At 45.0% G+C, this 20,739-nt stretch overlaps 1 protein-coding gene and 1 pseudogene across 1 annotated transcript in view; both read left to right on the plus strand.

Moving 5' to 3' along the window:
* LOC138245861 (lysosomal-associated transmembrane protein 4A pseudogene) overlaps positions 1-1,781 on the plus strand; it is a 40,414-nt pseudogene extending 38,633 nt beyond the window's left edge.
* CA10 (carbonic anhydrase 10) overlaps positions 1-20,739 on the plus strand; it is a 683,032-nt gene that overhangs the window by 351,692 nt on the left and 310,601 nt on the right. The window lies entirely within an intron of this gene.

Here is a 20,739-nt window from a genome sequence, read left to right on the forward strand (position 1 = left end):
TTTATATAGTTAATGCACATGGGCTCTGGCTCCGACGGGTCTTGAACTCCCAATGGTATGTCAGTTGAGATGCCTCTCAAAGCTTATACTGGCAAGGTTTATCACATCTATTTATTTGAACAGCCTCCACACTGGCAAAGAAAACAAAACATCATTCAGTGCAAGTCAAGGATTCCGCTTTGTGAAGAGTTTGTGAGATGTGTCCTCTTATCCACAGAGGGCCCGATAGGCAGAGCTTTTGCACTTGTAATGTTAAAAATAAGGGCAATTGCTTGGTTTAATTGCTTGATTTACGAGTGCAAGGTATTCCAAAAAGGTGAACTTGCCCTCGTAAATCTATTAATTTGTGCCCACTCACCAAAGCCCACTCACTTCCCCTGGAATAGCATTGAGCAGGACCAAATGCTATTCCAGGGGAAGTGAGTGGGCTTTGTCACTAGTTTATGTGACACCAGAAACCTGGGGCCAGGACTCGGAGAAAAGGAATGCCTGACTCCTCAAGAGTAAATCTCTCTCTCTTGAATGGGAATGGACAAGGAATGTCGCATAATGTGTGTACGTCTGGGAAAACAAATTCGCCTTGGAGAAAAATATTTTCGCAATGGATCAAAAACATAAATTGCAGCCATGAGAAGGCATAGCTCCATACGCAAATGTACACTGTGCGTAATTACTATGCAGGAATATTTCTGCATGGACTTAATTTGGAATCACATCATTTCAAGGTTCCCGGGTGTACTATTGGAAACCTTTGCTTTGGGAATTCCAAAAATGTGTACATTTGTGTGCATGTGATGTAGTAAAGATGCAGGTGCAGATATGCGAATAGTTTTGTGTATCACACCAAGAATACATGTATACTTGCACTCACCACAGAATTCTAGTGTTTCCAACAATAATGTTTTGGGTGAAAACGTACAAATCTTTCAGTTTTCTGTTTCCGAATGCACACTGAGGGGTTAGTTTGTAACCACTAGCAATAAGGTTCTAATGGAACATTTCGGTAATACGTTTCCGCAAGCTTTAAATATTGCCCTAATTCGCCATTCACTAATAATGTTAAGGACTAACCGCTGGCGACAAGTAGCCACAAGTATATTCTGCTTTTCATGGATGTGTTTACCAGCTGTCCTTAACTGCCAAGAAATATTGCCAATAATTATTTTGAGTTCTTTCTGTGTTACCAGTAATTTTGCAGACATTTTTCCCACTTTACCAATTTGTAAATGAGCACTCAAGACAACCTCTGACCACATACGCTTTTTCAACAGTTTCTTCAGACTGTTGCTCAAATATTTGTCCGTTCTAGCGTAACTATTAAAGTATCCCTTCATATGGAAGGCCCCACTGTCAATAACATCCAGCGTTTGCAGGTTGTTGATTATTATATGCTGTTGACAATGGTGTATTTTAATTTCCTGTAATGTTTCAAATGCTTCAAATCACGAACATGCTGCAGAAAGCATTCATCTTCCCCAAAAAAATATATGCAAAGAACCCCACTTCTGTTATCCGACTATGTAAGCAGTCATGTTGCCAGACCCGGAAACATGGATTTTAAAAAATGGTCCAGGCGGTGCGATCTCCTGCCAGGTGTGTTGGATGAAAATCACTGGGTGCTTTTTTTCTAAGTGTTGTTCATGGAACTCGACAGGATCATTCTGGTAAGAAAACGCTCACTTTTCCATCTGAAATGTCCTATCTGTCAACACTATTATTATATGTCATTATGTTTCATTGCAGCTTTTGCTCGGGATGAAGTATGTGCAGAGCACGTATGACTTTTGCAGTTGAAGGAGGGTGTTGCCGTTGTGGTCTTCTGATAAACATTACTGGATTTTACATATGTCGCACAGGGTAAAACCCTCAGGTTTGTTGCATGCATGCATGTCTGGCACCTCCATTGTGACATGCGGAATTTTATGGTGCTTACATCTGATATATGTACTAAATGTAAAGCAAAGCGCACTGAGCACGTTGTAATACCTGTCAATCTCTGTCTCTTCATTCTTTTAACTGCTTCCTCAAAGTAGCCTGCAATTCCAGATGAGAAGCTGAGTGGTTGCCCCGTATGAAAAAGGTAAGTTATTTGACATAAAATCGATACACTATATAAAGTCGTCAAGATGTTTATGAAAGGAAAGGTGCAGAACTATCTTTTGTGATGTTGTTGCACTTAAGGAATATTGTCTGAAATACTTTGTTTTACAAACTTGTGCCATGTGAGCCACAGATATATTATTTCACTTATTGTAGTGCCACGGGTAAACCACCCGAATATGCACCATCTTCGTGGCCTGCAAATTCAGGATCGTTAATAATGGAATAATGAATATGTTTACATTAATTTATACAATTTGAGCATTGTATCGGCCTAAACCTAGAGGCTTTATTATGTTGCATAGCGTACAATAGAATACACCGGGTCACAGAGCCCAGGGGTACGCCATGCAGGTTCAGCAACCAGCTTTATTTGAATATAGTTATTTTGAACTGCAGCTATGTCTGGTAAAGTAATTCAATGCCGCCACTCAGCTTACAGACCTATCTTGAACACTATGTGGTGCAAGTGTTTCCTATTTCAACTGATGTCATTTCACTGGTAACCTTCACAATTCATTGATGACTTTGTGGTCAATGGAAAAGTCTCTCCACCTGAACCACTAGGATATTAGTGTGAGCATGTGTGACTCACTTCTGACCTAGCTGCGACTTGTTTCTACTTACAGTAGTTATTCACACGTACACACGGAGAAAACAGCAGTGTTACTCTTGCACATAGTTATAAATCCCTAGCAACGTACATACTAGTAGGTCTTTATCAGAAAGAAATATACAGGATAAGTTATGTTCACGTAGCTTTGTTTAATAATTTAGAAAGCCACAGACATCAGAAGAGAAGAATGACTGGGTGAACTTGACAACCCGGTATCATACTTGAAATGTACAGAGATCTTCTGCATCTCCTGTGAACACACCCCAACACGCCTTAGCCAGCAATAGAACACTCAGGGGGAAGTTAGTGTAGGCTCACTTTATTTCCAAGAAATTGATTGTTAACAACTTTGTTGAGAGGCAAAGAGATATGTACTGATTATTTGTTGATAGTTGTTTGAAACCAGTTCCAGCACCAGCCTCTTTGGCATGGTGCAAGGCATACCATCTGGCCGTATCACTGTAGGTTTCTTGCAGTTCGTTGTTCTAGGAATCCTTTGTCCTTCACAGCTGAAAATACACTTGTAGCCAAAATGCCCACTCTACAGTGTAGACAAGACTTAGCTGAGGCAAAATTCCTCAACATTGACAAAACTGCGTTCCTATAGATAACAGGTTTTCTTGCTAATCTCTTGGGTTACTTCTACCATGTCATCCACTCCACCTTGCTAAGAATTTAGGTCCTCTGTGGGCTTCCACCAATCTGTAATATATGCCATTCCCTCTGTTCTGGCAACATACATCCATTTCCCAATAGGTAATGTCTTATAAACAGTAATGCTACTTGAGGTAGTCAAGATGAGATTCATTATGGACCTGACTCATAAAGTGCCTCCACACTTGTGGTAGAGTCTCTGCATTTGTGATAGAATATCCACAATTAATATTCCCATTGCAGAGATTCTGCCACGTGTGCGGAAACTCTGTTGCAACTGTGGTCTTCCCCAACAAGTGCGAAGGACCTTTATGAATCAGTCACTAACTACAATGAATCAAGACCTAAACAGGTCTTGTCCCTTGGGCAACAAGGAAGATAATTTCTACTTGGTGGGGGTCTGAGGAATACACTCTTACAAATAAAATCACAACAAAATGAGTATTCCCAGCCACTCTAAAGGATGAACAAACAGTGATTATTTTCTAGAATTCCACAAAAATATTTATTTCTTTATAAGTGACCTTCATCCACGCTAGTAGTAACATGCTTCATCATCGGGTCTGCCTCGGCCCCTAAAAGCCGAGGTGGGCTCAACCATATTTCAGGGAGTACTTGAAAGAGCCTGCTGGGGGTCTAAACATAAAAATACCTACCCTGAACATTAAGGTATCCCTTTATTGATGGCCCTCGGTGGAACAAATACAATCCCAAAAATGAAGGGATGATTAGCTTCTGATGGTCCTAAGACTCTCTTTTACCTCATCAACAAGTTTCAGCTCTACTGCTGGCCTACACGAGGTCCTGGCCTTTCATCAGAACTTATAAAGTATCCATTCACCCTGGTGTTGTCACATAGATAAGTAAATCATGTGCAGAAAACATGTAATGCTAACATCTTACGTGACAAGAGGTTATGAACTTGCCCGGTAGTGCGTAACAATAATTAATCTTGCCTTTTTAATACGAGATAAAGGGACCATCTCCCAAATAAACTTGTGTACATTATATTGTTAGCGAAACTGAGCTTTAACGCCACTAGAGACTTCACAATCGACAATGAACAGTTTTTATATAATTATGTTATGCAATATGCCCTCAATTAATAACAAATACATATAAACGCAATGCACCACTCAATTTATAACAACCATTGAACCCATTTCATCATGAGGTAGTATCCTTTCTAAAAAATTAAATGTCAATCTAAAATATTGCCTCGCACTAATAACCACGCTATGGCTGCTTAGTGTTCTCAATCAATATCCCTGCCCCAGTGATTGGTCACAGAGTCCTATAATTTTTAAAATTATTCACAAGCACTGTGCATGTTAAGCCTGTGAGCGGGGTAGACTTGACGCTCGCCTCATTCATAAAGAGTGACAAAAATGAATAATATAATAAGATTACTCACACTCATCGTCGGGGAAAGATACGTTATTTTGCAGCAGTGGCCCATACATTGATTAATTCTGATTGGTCCACAGATTTGTGGCAAAAGGATTCTGCTGAATGGGCCTAGCGGAAGAGATACACGTCAGGTATGAAGACCGACCAGAAATTACTCCAGGCTTGAGTAAATGGTGGGAGATGTTTTGTAAACTGTTATGCACACCCGATTCACTGCCACCCTGAGTTATTATGCTATTTGATCTATTGCACATGCCCTGCTCTTTTGTCTTGTTATAATATATTGATTGCTGATACATTGGAGTACTGATGCACGGTGTCTGAATTCCGTCTTTGCTGCAAGAACTCCGATTTTTTTTATTTGCTCCATTCTTTCTGCACATTGTATTTATATGTGCTTTTTTGACTATCAATAAAACAATTTGGAATAAAATGCAAAATTATTACATTTGTGGATTTCCGATTGCTTATGGACAGACACTCTTCTTGTCACAATATGATAGAATTTAGCAATCTTTTAATGGAGATTTTGGGTCTATTCCCAAAAGTATTATTACAGAAAATTGATAAGAAAATGATTGATTGATTGATATTTTTCATATACCTATGTACAGCTTTGTTCAAAGCAGAACCCATGCAAAGGCACACAAGTGTGTAAGATTTTGGGACCGCTTGTAATTTTTTTTGTTTTTATTTTTTTATCAGGGATCAGATAATTTAATTTTTCAAGCACTTCGTTAAATCATTGTCTGACAACAAATATTTGCTCAGACCAATCTAGGTGAATCACTAGTGTAAGCTTGTAAACCATAGAATTCACAAATATCATTCCAACCCCCCAGGTGCACCTTCAGTGGTCCTCGTGAATAGCACACCACCCAAGCCTTTAATCTTTGATCTCCTGTGCTTAGTGTGGGAATGGGTGGTTGCAGCCGCTGAAGAGCAGACCACGCACAACCCGCCCATCAGTTCTCTATAAATGTTTACCTCCCAGTCCCCTGCCAGCTCCTATGCAGTTGCAGAACTAATTAGCACCCAGAGATAGGCGCGCTGGCAGTAGATGCCTTTACTGTGTTGTCAGGTATAAGAAGAATTCGCTTTTCAGAAGGATTAGTCATCCAAAAAGATCTCATCATCTGAGACTGATTTCACCTTTTGATGGTGAATAACTCAGCACCGTGGTGCAGCCGAATTCATTAGAAATAGAAATCTGCATCAAGGGGTTCATTTATTTTGTAAAAGTTATACCGGGCACATGGTATCGGAGCTATATCACATCAAACGATAGTTTTGTAGGAAGAAAAATCATTATTTAACACATTATTACATGTCTAAATAACAGTTATGACATCCAACAAATGTAGCAACTCAGCGTTAGTTTGTTTAGAACATATCTCCACCAAAAACAAGACATCTAAGCTTTAAGCAGTGCACTGAAATGTAAGATGCAAGCAACGAAGGGTATGGCGTTTCCATGTTATCAATTACACCACGATCCAAATCACATTACAATTGCAACCCATTTCTAAAATTTCTACAGATTTGATGCCGGGACGCACTTTCACATTGCTTTCTTGCTAAAAAGTGCAAGTCAACATAATTATTGCAAAACTGCAACAAGTTTTGGCTTCCCAGCTCAAACATGCCATTAAAGAATCCCCATGCAATGTGAGGAAAACGTAGTCGAACAATCAGCAGCGAAACAAAAAAATAAATGGAGGAGAAAAAAAACAATATGAGGTAAATCCCACATCTCAAATCTTGCCTTCATTCTCACATATTTTTTCAGCCATCCAATATTTTACGCCCTCTGAACCGGATCAAAAGACATCACACAGACTTCCACCGGATATGTGTGCTTCCTGGTATGGCCTCCACCAGAAGCTGACATTTATCTCTTCTCTGCAAAATGTGAAGCCTAGCGTGACTTTCCACTCCTCTACCTTGCCTGGACCAGTCACCTGGCCGTGGACTCTGTGAGAAGGTAGCCTCTTTCTAGCCTTGTTACCCCCACTTTTGGCCTATTTGTGAGTGTATGTCAGGGTGTTTGTCACTGTTTTCACTGTCTCACTGGGATCCTGATAGCCAGGCCTCAGTGCTCATAGTGAAAACACTATGTTTTCAGTATGTTTGTTATGTGTCACTGGGATCCTGCTGGTCAGGACCCCAGTGCTCATAGGTTTGTGGCCTATATGTATGTGTCACTGGGACCCTGTCACACAGGGCCCCAGTGCTCATAGGTGTGCATGTTTTTGTTCCCTGTGTGGTGCCTAACTGTCTCACTGAGGCTCTGCTAACCAGAACCTCAGTGGTTATGCTCTCTCATTACTTTCAAATTGTCACTAACAGGCTAGTGACCAATTTTTACCAATTTACATTGGCTTACTGGAACACCCTTATAATTCCCTAGTATATGGTATTGAGGTACCCAGGGTATTGGGGTTCCAGGAGATCCCTATGGGCTGCAGCATTTCTTTTGCCACCCATAGGGAGCTCTGACAATTCTTACACAGGCCTGCCACTGCAGCCTGAGTGAAATAACGTCCATGTAATTTCACAGCCATTTTACACTGCATTTAAGTAACTTATAAGTCACCTATATGTCTAACCTTTACCTGGTAAAGGTTAGGTGCAAAGTTACTTAGTGTGAGGGCACCCTGGCACTAGCCAAGGTGCCCCCACATTGTTCAGAGCCAATTCCCTGAACTTTGTGAGTGCGGGGACACCATTACACGCATGCACTACATATAGGTCACTACCTATATGTAGCTTCACCATGGTAACTCCGAATATGGCCATGTAACATGTCTATGATCATGGAATTGCCCCCTCTATGCCATCCTGGCATTGTTGGTACAATTCCATGATCCCAGTGGTCTATAGCACAGACCCTGGTACTGCCAAACTGCCCTTCCTGGGGTTTCACTGCAGCTGCTGCTGCTGCCAACCCCTCAGACAGGCATCTGCCCTCCTGGGGTCCAGCCAGGCCTGGCCCAGGATGGCAGAACAAAGAACTTCCTCTGAGAGAGGGTGTGACACCCTCTCCCTTTGGAAAATGGTGTGAAGGCAGGGGAGGAGTAGCCTCCCCCAGCCTCTGGAAATGCTTTGTTGGGCACAGAGGTGCCCAATTCTGCATAAGCCAGTCTACACCGGTTCAGGGACCCCTTAGCCCCTGCTCTGGCGCGAAACTGGACAAAGGAAAGGGGAGTGACCACTCCCCTGACCTGCACCTCCCCTGGGAGGTGTCCAGAGCTCCTCCAGTGTGCTCCAGACCTCTGCCATCTTGGAAACAGAGGTGCTGCTGGCACACTGGACTGCTCTGAATGGCCAGTGCCACCAGGTGACGTCAGAGACTCCTGCTGATAGGCTCCTTCAGGTGTTAGTAGCCTTTCCTCTCTCCTAGGTAGCCAAACCCTCTTTTCTGGCTATTTAGGGTCTCTGTCTCTGGGGAAACTTCAGATAACGAATGCATGAGCTCAGCCGAGTTCCTCTGCATCTCCCTCTTCACCTTCTGATAAGGAATCGACCGCTGACCGCGCTGGAAGCCTGCAAACCTGCAACATAGTAGCAAAGACGACTACTGCAACTCTGTAACGCTGATCCTGCCGCCTTCTCGACTGTTTTCCTGCTTGTGCATGCTGTGGGGGTAGCCTGCCTCCTCTCTGCACCAGAAGCTCCGAAGAAATCCCCCGTGGGTCGACGGAATCTTCCCCCTGCAACCACAGGCACCAAAAAGCTGCATTACCGGTCCCTTGGGTCTCCTCTCAGCACGACGAGCGAGGTCCCTCGAATCCAGCGACGCTGTCCAAGTGACCCCCACAGTCCAGTGACTCTTCAGCCCAAGTTTGGTGGAGGTAAGTCCTTGCCTCACCTCGCTGGGCTGCATTGCTGGGAACCGCGACTTTGCAGCTGCTCCGGCCCCTGTGCACTTCCGGTGGAAATCCTTCATGCACAGCCAAGCCTGGGTCCACGGCACTCTAACCTGCATTGCACGACTTTCTAAGTTGGTCTCCGACGACGGGGGACTCCTTTGTGCAACTTTGGCGAGCACCGTTTCACGCATCCTCGTAGTGCCTGTTTCTGGCACTTCTCCGGGTGCTACCTGCTTCAGTGAGGGCTCTTTGTCTTGCTCGACGTCCCCTCTCTCTGCAGGTCCAATTTACGACCTCCTGGTCCCTCCTGGGCCCCAGCAGCGTCCAAAAACGCCAAACGCATGATTTGCGTGTAGCAAGGCTTGTTGGCGTCCTTCCGGCGGGAAAACACTTCTGCACGACTCTCCAAGGCGAGAGGGATCCGTCCACCAAAGGGGAAGTCTCTAGCCCTTTTCGTTCCTGCAGAAACCTCAGCTTCTTCTGTCCAGTCGAAGCTTCTTTGCACCCGCAGCTGGCATTTCCTGGGCATCTGCCCATCTCCGACTTGCTTGTGACTTTTGGACTTGGTCCCCTTGTTCCACAGGTACCCTAGATTGGAAATCCACAGTTGTTGCATTGCTGGTTTGTGTCTTTCCTGCATTATTCCTCTAACACGACTCTTTTGTCCTTAGGGGAACTTTAGTGCACTTTGCACTCACTTTTCAGGGTCTTGGGGAGGGTTATTTTTCTAACTCTCACTATTTTCTAATAGTCCCAGCGACCCTCTACAAGGTCACATAGGTTTGGGGTCCATTCGTGGTTCGCATTCCACTTTTGGAGTATATGGTTTGTGTTGCCCCTATCCCTATGTTTCCCCATTGCATCCTATTGTAACTATACATTGTTTGCACTGTTTTCTAAGACTATACTGCATATTTTTGCTATTGTGTATATATATCTTGTGTATATTTCCTATCCTCTCACTGAGGGTACACTCTAAGATACTTTGGCATATTGTCATAAAAATAAAGTACCTTTATTTTTAGTATAACTGTGTATTGTGTTTTCTTATGATATTGTGCATATGACACTAAGTGGTACTGTAGTAGCTTCACACGTCTCCTAGTTCAGCCTAAGCTGCTCTGCTAAGCTACCATTATCTATCAGCCTAAGCTGCTAGACACCCTATACACTAATAAGGGATAACTGGGCCTGGTGCAAGGTGCAAGTACCCCTTGGTACTCACTACAAGCCAGTCCAGCCTCCTACATTGGTTGTGCAGTGGTGGGATAAGTGCTTGAGACTACTTACCACTCTTGTCATTGTACTTTTCATAAGAGAAAAATATACAAAACAAGGTCAGTGTATATACACATAGCCAAAAAGTTTTGCATTTCCTCTTTTCACTCTTTTCTAAGTGCTGAAAAGTACTTCTAAAACTTTCAAAAAGTTCTTAAAAGTTTAAAAAGTTTTTTCTGTCTTTCCAAAAAGTTCTGAAAACTTTTTTCTCTTTTTCTATCACTTTAACTCTCTCTAAAAAATGTCTGGCACAGGAAAAAATGTTGAACTGTCCAAACTTGCATATGATCACCTTAGCTGGAAAGGAGCAAGGAGTCTCTGCATAGAGAGAGGTTTGAGTGTAGGGAAGAATCCTTCTTTAGAACTGTTAATTAATATGCTTAGAGTACAGGATAAGGCCATAAGTGCCCAATCTGTAGAAAAAGTAGCTAATGGTTCTCAATCTGATCCAGGGACTCCCCCAGGAAAAGGTTCAGGAAAGAAACTTCTCAGCCTGCCCATTACTAGACAGTCTAGCATAGTTGGTACAGAGGTTGAATCACACCATACTAATGGTGTGCTCTCACATTATACTGGTAGCCAAGCTGTTAGGGTGCCCTCTGTAAGGGACAGGTCTCCTTCTGTTCATTCCCATCATACCTCTGTATCTAGAAATGTCCCTCCCACCCACCCTGATGACAGATTGTTAGAAAGGGAGCTCAATAGATTGAGAGTGGAACAAACCAGACTGAAGCTCAAGAAGCAACAGCTGGATCTGGATAGACAGTCTTTAGAAATAGAGAGGGAAAGACAGTAGTTGGGTTTAGAAACCCATGGTGGCAGCAGCAGTATTCCCCATAGTCATCCTGCAAAAGAGCATGATTCCAGGAATCTGCACAAGATAGTTCCCCCTTATAAGGAGGGGGATGACATTAACAAGTGGTTTGCTGCACTTGAGAGGGCCTGTGTTGTACAGGATGTCCCTCAAAGGCAGTGGGCTGCTATCCTATGGCTATCATTTAGTGGAAAAGGTAGGGATAGGCTCCTTACTGTGAAAGAAAATGATGCTAATAATTTCCAAGTTCTTAAGAATGCACTCCTGGATGGTTATGGCTTAACCACTGAACAGTACAGGATAAAGTTCAGAGAGACCAAAAAGGAGTCTTCACAAGACTGGGTTGATTTCATTGACCATTCAGTGAAGGCCTTGGAGGGGTGGTTACATGGCAGTAAAGTTACTGATTATGAAAGCCTGTATAACACAATCCTGAGAGAGCATATACTTAATAATTGTGTGTCTGATTTGTTGCACCAGTACCTGGTAGACTCTGATCTGACCTCTCCCCAAGAATTGGGAAAGAAGGCAGACAAATGGGTCAGAACAAGGGTGAACAGAAAAGTTCATACAGGGGGTGACAAAGATGGCAATAAGAAGAAAGATGGTGAAAAATCTCAAGATAAGCATGGGGATAAGGGTAAAACCAAAGATCCCACTTCAAATCTTAAACACTCTTCAGAGGGTGGGGATAAAACAAATTCTTCCTCTTCTTCCCAACCTGCACACATTAAAAAGCCTTGGTGCTTTGTGTGTAAAAATAGAGGCCATAGGCCAGGGGATAAGTCCTGTCCAGGTAAACCCCCTGAGCCTACCACCACTAATACATCAAGCTCTAGTGCCCCTAGCAGTAGTGGTACTAGTGGTGGGACTGCTGGCAACAGTCAAGCAAAGGGTGTAGTTGGGTTCACTTATGGGTCCATAGTGGAAACTGATGTAATCAGTCCCAAGACAGTTTCTGTCACACCTAGTGGCATTGTCCTTGCCACACTGGCTGCTTGTCCCCTTACAATGGATAAGTACAGGCAGACAGTTTCAATAAATGGTGTTGAGGCCTTGGCCTACAGGGACACAGGTGCCAGTTTCACTTTGGTGACTGAAAACCTAGTGCCTCCTGAACAACACATCATTGGACAACAGTATAAGATTATTGATGTCCATAACTCCACTAAGTTTCTTCCCTTAGCTATAATTCAGTTTAGTTGGGGTGGAGTTACTGGCCCTAAGCAGGTGGTGGTATCACCTAGCTTACCTGTAGACTGTCTCTTAGGTAATGACCTAGAGGCCTCAGGTTGGGCTGATGTAGAGTTTTATGCCCATGCAGCCATGCTGGGCATCCCTGAGGAATTGTTCCCTCTCATTTCAAGTGAAATGAAAAAGCAAAGGAGAGAAGGCCTGAAAACTCAGGAACCCTCTCCATCAACAGGTAAAAAGGGTATCACAGTATCCCCTAACCACCCTACCATTCAGGATACCATTCCTGTGGTGGGAGAAACCTCTCCTGGGGTGGCACCTGTTCCAAGGGAATCATCAGTTGGCAAAACTGTACTCCCTGAGGTGGAAGTACTTCTCTGTGGGATAACTAACATTGGTGAGAAAAAGAGCACCATTTTAGTTAACATGGAGCATCCCTCCAACCCGCCCAGAGAAACTTTAGTGCAGAAACTCTGCACTGCCTCACAACACTTAGGACAGCATCCCTGCCCTAGTGTGGAGCTGATAGGACAGCATCCCTGCCCTGCTCCAACTCAAGAGAAACAGCATCCCTGTTCTCTCTTCCAGCCATATGGACAAAGTTTTTGCCCAGCTATGGCTTTACTGAGACAGCATCCCTGTCTGGCATTTCCATCACTACAAATAGGTTCAGTGAACAATTCCCACTGCTCTAAACTAAAACTTACTGATAGAAACTCTGAAAATACATCTTCACATTGTTGCTTAGCTAAAAAACTTCAAACAGGGTGGTTTACATCCCCACAGGGAAGTAACCATATAGTGGATGATAAAGGGAGTAACCAGTCTATTGCAGAGCTACTCTCTACTTATCACCACTTAGACAATAAAGTCTCAACTGGCCAAGGTTAGCCTTATTGTCCTTCGTTTGGGGGGGGGGTTGTGTGAGAAGGTAGCCTCTTTCTAGCCTTGTTACCCCCACTTTTGGCCTGTTTGTGAGTGTATGTCAGGGTGTTTGTCACTGTTTTCACTGTCTCACTGGGATCCTGATAGCCAGGCCTCAGTGCTCATAGTGAAAACACTATGTTTTCAGTATGTTTGTTATGTGTCACTGGGATCCTGCTGGTCAGGACCCCAGTGCTCATAGGTTTGTGGCCTATATGTATGTGTCACTGGGACCCTGTCACACAGGGCCCCAGTGCTCATAGGTGTGCATGTTTTTGTTCCCTGTGTGGTGCCTAACTGTCTCACTGAGGCTCTGCTAACCAGAACCTCAGTGGTTATGCTCTCTCATTACTTTCAAATTGTCACTAACAGGCTAGTGACCAATTTTTACCAATTTACATTGGCTTACTGGAACACCCTTATAATTCCCTAGTATATGGTATTGAGGTACCCAGGGTATTGGGGTTCCAGGAGATCCCTATGGGCTGCAGCATTTCTTTTGCCACCCATAGGGAGCTCTGACAATTCTTACACAGGCCTGCCACTGCAGCCTGAGTGAAATAACGTCCATGTTATTTCACAGCCATTTTACACTGCACTTAAGTAACTTATAAGTCACCTATATGTCTAACCTTTACCTGGTAAAGGTTAGGTGCAAAGTTACTTAGTGTGAGGGCACCCTGGCACTAGCCAAGGTGCCCCCACATTGTTCAGAGCCAATTCCCTGAACTTTGTGAGTGCGGGGACACCATTACACGCGTGCACTACATATAGGTCACTACCTATATGTAGCTTCACCATGGTAACTCCGAATATGGCCATGTAACATGTCTATGATCATGGAATTGCCCCCTCTATGCCATCCTGGCATTGTTGGTACAATTCCATGATCCCAGTGGTCTATAGCACAGACCCTGGTACTGCCAAACTGCCCTTCCTGGGGTTTCACTGCAGCTGCTGCTGCTGCCAACCCCTCAGACAGGCATCTGCCCTCCTGGGGTCCAGCCAGGCCTGGCCCAGGATGGCAGAACAAAGAACTTCCTCTGAGAGAGGGTGTGACACCCTCTCCCTTTGGAAAATGGTGTGAAGGCAGGGGAGGAGTAGCCTCCCCCAGCCTCTGGAAATGCTTTGTTGGGCACAGAGGTGCCCAATTCTGCATAAGCCAGTCTACACCGGTTCAGGGACCCCTTAGCCCCTGCTCTGGCGCGAAACTGGACAAAGGAAAGGGGAGTGACCACTCCCCTGACCTGCACCTCCCCTGGGAGGTGTCCAGAGCTCCTCCAGTGTGCTCCAGACCTCTGCCATCTTGGAAACAGAGGTGCTGCTGGCACACTGGACTGCTCTGAATGGCCAGTGCCACCAGGTGACGTCAGAGACTCCTGCTGATAGGCTCCTTCAGGTGTTAGTAGCCTTTCCTCTCTCCTAGGTAGCCAAACCCTCTTTTCTGGCTATTTAGGGTCTCTGTCTCTGGGGAAACTTCAGATAACGAATGCATGAGCTCAGCCGAGTTCCTCTGCATCTCCCTCTTCACCTTCTGATAAGGATTCGACCGCTGACCGCGCTGGAAGCCTGCAAACCTGCAACATAGTAGCAAAGACGACTACTGCAACTCTGTAACGCTGATCCTGCCGCCTTCTCGACTGTTTTCCTGCTTGTGCATGCTGTGGGGGTAGCCTGCCTCCTCTCTGCACCAGAAGCTCCGAAGAAATCTCCCGTGGGTCGACGGAATCTTCCCCCTGCATCCGCAGGCACCAAAAAGCTGCATTACCGGTCCCTTGGGTCTCCTCTCAGCACGACGAGCGAGGTCCCTCGAATCCAGCGACACTGTCCAAGTGACCCCCACAGTCCAGTGACTCTTCAGCCCAAGTTTGGTGGAGGTAAGTCCTTGCCTCACCTCGCTGGGCTGCATTGCTGGGAACCACGACTTTGCAGCTGCTCCGGCCCCTGTGCACTTCCGGCGGAAATCCTTCGTGCACAGCCAAGCCTGGATCCACGGCACTCTAACCTGCATTGCACGACTTTCTAAGTTGGTCTCCGGCGACGTGGGACTCCTTTGTGCAACTTTGGCGAGCACCGTTTCACGCATCCTCGTAGTGCCTGTTTCTGGCACTTCTCCGGGTGCTACCTGCTTCAGTGAGGGCTCTTTGTCTTGCTCGACGTCCCCTCTCTCTGCAGGTCCAATTTACGACCTCCTGGTCCCTCCTGAGCCCCAGCAGCGTCCAAAAACGCCAAATGCACGATTTGCGTGTAGCAAGGCTTGTTGGCGTCCTTCCGGCGGGAAAACACTTCTGCACGACTCTCCAAGGCGAGAGGGATCCGTCCACCAAAGGGGAAGTCTCTAGCCCTTTTTGTTCCTGCAGAAACCTCAGCTTCTTCTGTCCAGTCGAAGCTTCTTTGCACCCGCAGCTGGCATTTCCTGGGCATCTGCCCATCTCCGACTTGCTTGTGACTTTTGGACTTGGTCCCCTTGTTCCACAGGTACCCTAGATTGGAAATCCACAGTTGTTGCATTGCTGGTTTGTGTCTTTCCTGCATTATTCCTCTAACACGACTCTTTTGTCCTTAGGGGAACTTTAGTGCACTTTGCACTCACTTTTCAGGGTCTTGGGGAGGGTTATTTTTCTAACTCTCACTATTTTCTAATAGTCCCAGCGACCCTCTACAAGGTCACATAGGTTTGGGGTCCATTCGTGGTTCGCATTCCACTTTTGGAGTATATGGTTTGTGTTGCCCCTATCCCTATGTTTCCCCATTGCATCCTATTGTAACTATACATTGTTTGCACTGTTTTCTAAGACTATACTGCATATTTTTGCTATTGTGTATATATATCTTGTGTATATTTCCTATCCTCTCACTGAGGGTACACTCTAAGATACTTTGGCATATTGTCATAAAAATAAAGTACCTTTATTTTTAGTATAACTGTGTATTGTGTTTTCTTATGATATTGTGCATATGACACTAAGTGGTACTGTAGTAGCTTCACACGTCTCCTAGTTCAGCCTAAGCTGCTCTGCTAAGCTACCATTATCTATCAGCCTAAGCTGCTAGACACCCTATACACTAATAAGGGATAACTGGACCTGGTGCAAGGTGCAAGTACCCCTTGGTACTCACTACAAGCCAGTCCAGCCTCCTACAGACTCTGTAATATTGTTGGACCATTACAGGGCTAACATCTCAGCGGTCTGAGTTCTTTGAGATCCTTAAAATAATTTTGCCGCTGATTATTATGAACTGTGGACAAGTTAACGAAAATGCCCGCGAGGCTGTACTGTGTTTTGGCCGGCGCTTGATAATATAATTCTTGAGCTTCTCACATCTTGCTTGTATAAATAAACTCATCTCTTGGCAGTGATTCAGAGAATCCAAATGGTTTGGCATGAACAGTGATGTGTCATGTGTGCCATCGGGAGGCGGGTGGGGGGGTGGGGGGTTGCTTATAGTTCCTAATTCTTTTTCTTTCATATCATCACGATTTAGCTTTACTGATTGTGCTAGCAGCAGGTGAGCATCGGTAATTGCTTTTAGAGTACCACCACGCAGCAGAAGACCCATTTCCACAATATTAATGTGTACAATTTAGGAAACAGGCTATTGCAGGCTTTGTGCCTGATGTACACTTCTACCATATCTGAACATTGTGATGATCTGTCTGTCCCGTCGGTCTCTTTTGATTTTACCTCGGTGTCCCCGCTTTAATTGTTTTACTTACTACTTTCAAATACACACGGCACACTAATGATTGCTGTCATCAGCTATGATGTTGCCACCCATTAATTCTAATGGAGTCTTTTAAGATGCGGTGTCTGGCCCGGCAGACTCAATCTCCACATGCCGCATTTTAAGTTCCCACTGCTTTGTGGAGGGGCATTTGAGATGATTGCGCTACCCCATGCATGGTGGAAGGACTTTCAGTACTAATATAATGCCTTGAATTGGGACTGAAAACCAGGCAATTATTGTGCAGAACTGTGTCATGAGGAGGGTTATAACCCCTTCCTGGATCTACAGTTGGGATTCAGTCTTATTATCTAGAGGGGTTATATATAGTGTTGTTGTTTATGAAATGGACATCCGTTGGAATTGTTGTACATGTTTTTGAACTTCCTGAATCCTATTGAGTAATTATGGGATTTTAACAGCACGGAGTTGACTTATTCATTAATTGATGACTGTATAATATGTACGCATACTATTTCTAAATAATTCCTCTAGGAGCATTTTTTAAGTGAGACATTGTCTGTACCCAGTTACTAGGGGAATACTGGGTTGCCCCTAAGTGTGTTCACCTCTAGAAAGTGGACATTTCTAGCTTCTAAAATGCTTCATGTGTCCCATAAATTCAGCTTTGTTCCACTGGTTGTTGGGGAGGAGCACATCTGTGTATTCCACAAGCACCAGCTAAAAAACTTGGACATTCAGAACGATAGACCCCTGCCATTTGGAGCCTGGGATAGATCAACTGAAAAGAGTGGTTTCTGACACTTGGCCTGTCTGAGCCAGAGCATGGCCCCACTAAAGATAAAGATCTACATTCCATGGCCTTGTGGCAGACAGGGACAAAATTTAGGGGAGACAACAGTGGTTCAAAGGAGAACCTTTTGACCCACTCAAACTTCAGAGGCACACTTGAGCATATCTAGGGATATTATCAGTCAGCAAAGGAAAGTTGCATCTACGGCAACGCAGGGCCCGCACTGCTGGACCATGTGGTGCGCATGGCCAGAGAAGTCTGTTGTACACAGGAGGATAACTGTCAGGGTAAGGGATCCAAGCACAATTCCTGAATTATGACAGAGGCTTGGCTACAGAGGTATACTATAAGCCAACGGACCGCAACAACTTGTTACAGTTCCAGAGCTTTCACCCGCGGGCCTTGAAGGAGAACCTCCCAGTGGGACAGTTTCTACGACTATGACGGAACTGCTCCACGCTAACAGACTATCGCAAGCATGCTGACAAACTAGCCACTAAGCTACAAGCAAAAGACTATCCGACACACCTGGTCCGTAGAGCCTGCAAAAGAGCACTCAATAACAATAGGGACCAGTTACTGCAACCTCAGGCAGCGAAACCAGGCATGGAACAAATAGTGTGTTACGCCCTTCAGCCCACTATCCAACAGGATCCAGAAGATCATTAAAGAGGATTGGAAAATCCTCACGTCTGGTGGCTTACCTTTCCAGCAGCCATTACATGCCTACAAGAGAGTCACAAACATACAGGATATTGTGGTCCATACAAGACCGAAAGAGAAATCCCACTCCAGACAGACTACACTCTGCCACTAACCACCACGAACAGGCCACCACCCCTGTGGCAATTGTAGTGTATGTCGTCTAACTCAAAAATCCACAACGATAAACTTAGACTTAAAGACCCCATGGGTACAAAAATTCCTTACTAACTGCAACAGTAAGAACGTGATTTACCTGATTAAATGTCCTTGCCAACTCAAATACGTGGGTATGACCATCAGGAAGGTCAGCACTAGGATCTGCGAGCACAGGAGCACGATCCGGTGTAAACGTGACACCACCAAGCTGACCAACCACTTCCTCCTGAAAAATCATTCCCCAGACGACCTTTCCTGGACTGTCTTAGAGCAACTGCCCCCAACGACTCTCAACATGTCCCAGAAACTGTTCCTGGCAGAACAGCACTGGGTGTGGAGATTGCACACAGACACCGTTGGTCTGAACGATGAGACCCCCTGCTTCTCTGACCCCTCCAGTCTTCCATATGTTTCCTTGTCCCCCTTCCTGTCTCATCTACTGGCTTGTTTTCTGCCACTTTGCCTCTCCTCTCCCCATCTCATCCTTAACCAGGCTCCCCCTTCCTTCTTCCTCCCCTTCCCTTCCCACCTTTTCTCCCCCGTTCTCCCTCTCTCCCTCTTCTCCCCCCCTTCCCTCTGTTTTCCTTTCTCTCTCTTTCTCACAGCTGGCTTCCCCTCATCCTCTCCTCTCTCCTCTCTCTTTTTTCTTTTTCCTCTTTTCTCCTTTTTCTTTTCTTTTTTTCTTTCCTTTCCCCTTTTTTGTCCTCCCTTTACATTTTTTCTTCTTGCCTTTGTTCTCTTTATATTTCCTCTCTTTTCTTTAAATCTTTTTCTCCCCCGTTTTTTCCCCTCTTCCCCCCTTTTATCTCCCTTGTTATATCTCCCCCTCCTCCCACCCCGCCGACACTCTCCCTATTCTTCCCCCCTTCCTTTTTTTTTCTCTTTTTTCTACTCCCTTTCACATCTACGACCGCTGGGAACTACAATTCCCAGCGGCCGCGGGAATCCCGCGACTCCTCAGCGCCCCGGCGTGCAGCCGGAGACTTCCACCTCAGGCAGCCCCAGAATCGCATCTACGAAGAGTTGGCTTTGCCAGCTCTGATTCTGGAGATGCGCTTCCAGTCCCCACGTCGGCCCGACGATGATACCACGGGCAGCGGCAGTGATTATACACACCTGGCCCTATCATCAACCTAATTGACGATGCAGTTGACTGCTTTAAATACTCCGTCTCTCCTTGTCAGGTTCATTCAAGCGGTCCAAGGAGAGGACGGCATAGGTGCACAGCGAGCGCCCCCTTTGATGCAGTGAGTGATCGATCAGCACCATGGATACACAGATAAGAATCTTCTGTTTCTTCTTTTCTGTACCTAATCTAACGCTATACATACATATAGATATTTTATTTTTGACTACAAGTGCTTTACTTGGGTATTTCGTTTTTTACTTTCCTCAGGCTGATATCTTCCAACCAGGCCCCCTCACTAGATAATGTAGGTCCCCTGCTGGACCTCGCCCCTGTGTAATTTCTTCCACAGATGCTACCATTCAATGGGTTGCCCACCCTCTTTATACATTTGTATATCCCCTCACTTTGCTTTTATGTTTTTTCTATTTTCTTTTACTTGAACCTTAGTGTTTGACAAATAAGGGGACACTCCCCCTCCTGGATACCAGAGGCCACTAGCCTCTAGGGATAGGGTAAGATTTTCTACTTGCCCCCAGTCATAGTATTACCTACTACATGCATATGCCTACTCTGTGCATGAATACTGCCTACAATAAGTGTAATTCTCTTTTTGTGCATCAGCATTTTTCCTTGTCAAGTGTGTGGTTGGTTTGCTGAGCAGTGTTGTGTTCCACTGTTGCATTCATTGTCTGTCTGTTTTATACCCTGCAGGCCACCTCAAGGTAGTTCCTTGGTAAGGTAGGCCGTTTGCTTCTTTGCTTCACTTCTTACACCTGTTACCAACCTAGCAGTGTTTTCTCAACTCCTAATATGAGTCTTAGGGATCCAATGCCCTGATGAATGCCCCGAGACCTTCCTAGGCTCACTACTGAAGGCAGAAACATGTTGGCTATCACTCTTTTGATAGGTGATGCTGTGAGTCCTTGTTCTCACAGAGGTGTCCCACTCTAGGCTTTTAACCACACCCACAAATCCCTATTATTAAATTGTAACTTTGCACAGGTGTCTGTTGAGGTGTTTTTATTCCCTAGATTAGCTGGATCCCGATCTTTCCAGACCTAGAATTTATTTACGCACTCCCTCCTGTTCTTTTAACAGTGAGGTTGAGTCCGCCCAGGTGGCACTGCCCTACCTGGGTGGGGCTAGGTGGTCAAATGATGAAGCATGACACTATATAGTGTGTGAGACCACCTAGTCTGTAAAGGAAATTCCCCTTTTTTCTCCCCTGTTAATGCTCACCAACCTCATACTGACCCTTTTCCTCCAATAGAGGACTACGAGGAACCAAGGGCACAACTGGTACCCTTGGTACCCATTCCTTGATGTATAAGAGAAACCTGTACTCCTTAGTGTGTTTTTTGAGCCAACTGCCTCCTGCTGTGTAGTAACCAGAAGTTTGCTCTCAGA

This window comes from Pleurodeles waltl, chromosome 7, assembly GCF_031143425.1.
Source record: "Pleurodeles waltl isolate 20211129_DDA chromosome 7, aPleWal1.hap1.20221129, whole genome shotgun sequence".
Classification (NCBI taxonomy): domain Eukaryota; kingdom Metazoa; phylum Chordata; class Amphibia; order Caudata; family Salamandridae; genus Pleurodeles; species Pleurodeles waltl.